General features: G+C 39.9%; 1 long non-coding RNA gene across 1 annotated transcript; it reads right to left on the reverse strand.

The window, feature by feature from the left end:
• Positions 1-221: 221 nt before the first annotated feature.
• Positions 222-2,956, reverse strand: LOC122009891. Its single transcript, XR_006119695.1, has 2 exons — positions 2,647-2,956; positions 222-1,645 (listed from the first exon to the last, which is right to left on the reverse strand). It is a non-coding gene; the product is annotated as an uncharacterized LOC122009891 (long non-coding RNA).
• Between the last annotated feature and the right edge of the window lie 204 nt (positions 2,957-3,160).

Raw genomic sequence — 3,160 nt, forward strand, 5'->3', positions numbered from 1 at the left:
GCTTGTCATGTCACGACCCCAGAGGAGTCCTTGCCAGACAAAAATCCGACAACATTTCCCCTGTACCGGTGACAATATGAAACATACATACATACAAAACACATCAACCACATACGGCTGGAATATATTCACAACCACGCAGTTATATATATTCAGCCCACTCGGCTGGAATAAAAAAAAACAACCATGAAATTAATATACTCAGCCTACCCAGCCGGACAAAATGAAAACAATCATGTAGTAAACAACAGCTCACACGGCTAGAAATAAACACAGCGGAAATCACAAAGAAACACGAATGTATGACTAACAAAAGTCATTAACCACAAAACCTGTAACCATCGGACTAGACTCCAAACCCACATCAACTTACAAAAAAAATGCAAAATCAATATACCACCAAACAGAAACAAGACTGAAAAGAAATCCATCCTCGAGAGTGTAGTGGGACTGGCAGCTAGGACTCTCCAAGCATCCTTGATTTATCTACCTGTTACCTGGTGAAAGAAAAACTAGTTTGTGGGGTGGTGAGTACTGGGACTCAGCGGGTATAGAAAAGATAGTGTATGAACATAACATACAAATAGAGAGTGCCAACAGTATATAGTCTCATAAAAGAAATAGCAAATACTAAAGTAAAATCACAATAAATGTTCGTACCTATAACCATATCCTAGGCTAGTAAAATCAGGAGTAGAACAATTCTGCTACAGAGCTACTCATAACTACAAGGGTAATATGTGAGGTATATGCATATTACCAATAGGTAAGTCAGTATAAACACATACAACAGATATATATCTCAACATAAGTAAGCATAACAGCATAAGTGCACAACAGCAGTAAACGATGGCAGCATAGTATACCACAGCAACATAAGTAAGCAATAACAACATATGTAAATAACAGCAGCCAAAGCAAGTATAACAACAGGGTATGTACGGATGGTAACTCCCACCCACCTCTCTGCACCATGACTCCTGTATGGTTGAGAGGTCGGGTCAGTGACAAACTGTACACCACTTCAGCTACCACTGTTCTCAAGTGGCCGAGGGGACAGTTGCATAGTAGCTAACTAGCTACGTCTGCGGCGGGGGTCCCTGATGCTCGTAACTCCAGCTACCACTACCCATGAGTGGTCGAGTGCGACGCGACAGGACAAGCGACATCTTCTCCAGATACCACTCTCTCGAGTGGCCGAGCGTGCGACCCTGGTCAACAACTCTCTCGACCACAAGGAAGAATTTATCGTTGACATACATGCAATGATATGATGCGCAAGATGCAACAGTCATCATACAAATATAAGCAGAAATTAGGTAAGCTACATGAAGTCAGCATGCTCAATACAGTACATAAATAAACAACAATCAAACATGAAAACATGGTATCTAGTATCTGCTACGTATCATAGATAACAATGAGAGATTGTATAGATATAGAAATGAATATCTCAAAGATCGAGTGGAAGTATCAAGCGTAGGAAAAATAAGAGTGGAGTTAAGGTAAAACAGTCCTTATCCAAAAATAGCTCATGCACCAAGTTCAAAGAACTAAAGAGACAAAGTAAGAAGTACCCGTCTTTATTCATAGCTCATGTCAACCATCTTCAACAAGATCCAAAAGATCACATCCAACTCAAATCCTACAAATACAAGATACAGGACAAAACTAAGAATCTATAATCAATGTATCAACTATTAATCAATCTAAATCGTTTCAAACTCTTCCTTCACATGCTTCAATCTAATCCAAGAAGGACATGAACTAACAATCCAACATACCTAATTTAACCTATCATCATGCATATCATGAGAAACAGAAGTCACTTCATACTCTAATCGTGCATACTTGGAGAAATACCAAAAGAAGACAACCACTTAAACTACTCTCAATCCCAAGTCTGACTTAAGAAATTGAAAACCATTATGAGAATTGAGAAACCAAAGAACCCCGATCCCAAAATCCACAAAAATCTTGAAGAAACAGGAACCACAATGATATACACCCAATCCATCAAATCTGCCCAAAATTCTGAAACAACATGGAGAAGCAAGAACACTATCATCCATAGACTAATGTACCAACAATCTGACTAGAATCTTTAGAAACACAACAGGGAGGAGTATGAGCATTATCAATCAAACCCCAACCTATCAAAACTAATATGCCCAGAAATTTAGGGAAGGATTAGGGAGAAGTAAAATACCAATCATCAAGCTAAATCCAATGATAGAATCTGTCCAAGATTTTGGAAGGTACCAAAAGAACAAAACCTCCAACCATCGAAGCTTAATCTGCCTATAATCTGTACAAAAATTCTGGAAGCCATAAAGAGGAGCAAAAGCATCATCAATCAAGCTTAATCTACCAAAATCGGACTATAATCCCACAGGCAATAGGAAAGAAAAACATTGTCTTCTCAAACCCAAATGAATTCACAAGAATCTTGTCCAGAACTCAAACCAACCAAGGGAGATAGGGAAACACTAAACTTGATTACAAATACCTCAAATCCGTAGTTGAAAACCGAAAAACTCACCAGGTGAAGCAATAACGTCAAAGGAAAACAACTTGAAACCTATTCCTACTTCCAGACATCATAGCACCAAACATTCCAACCCTTCCAAGACCTTTAACCCTTACCTCATCCAATCCATATCAACATAAAGGAATGCACTTGCTAGCTAGCTCTTGTCATGGTTAGAGGTGGCAGTGGATCGGGCGGCCGGCACTAGGGCAGAGGGAAGGCCAGAATCGGGCCCTACGGTGTCTGTGACGACGCGAGGAAGCTTGGAGAGGGACCACTTCCCGCTCGTGATCGAAGAGGGTAGATCAACATCGGCGATGAGAGGGTCGTCGGCGTCGATCGTGCGAAAGAGAGGGAGAAAGAGGAGTCGGTGCGGGAGGGAGAGGGGTTCGGCGAAGCTGATGGCTAGGGCACGAGAAGAATTAAAAAGGTTAGTTTATAACTTAGGTCTTTCTAATTAAGGACTAAGTTATTTTCTCAATCAACTCCCTCATAAGGGATATTCTAAACATGCTTTCTTATAGCTCAATAATTGATCCCCCTAAAATACGTCATACGAGCTCCAATTATTTCTCAGAAAATTTTTATAAATTCCTAAAAATTCTAATAAGATTATTTTCTCAAATAACT

Source organism: Zingiber officinale, chromosome 8A, assembly GCF_018446385.1.
Source record: "Zingiber officinale cultivar Zhangliang chromosome 8A, Zo_v1.1, whole genome shotgun sequence".
Lineage (NCBI taxonomy): Eukaryota > Viridiplantae > Streptophyta > Magnoliopsida > Zingiberales > Zingiberaceae > Zingiber > Zingiber officinale.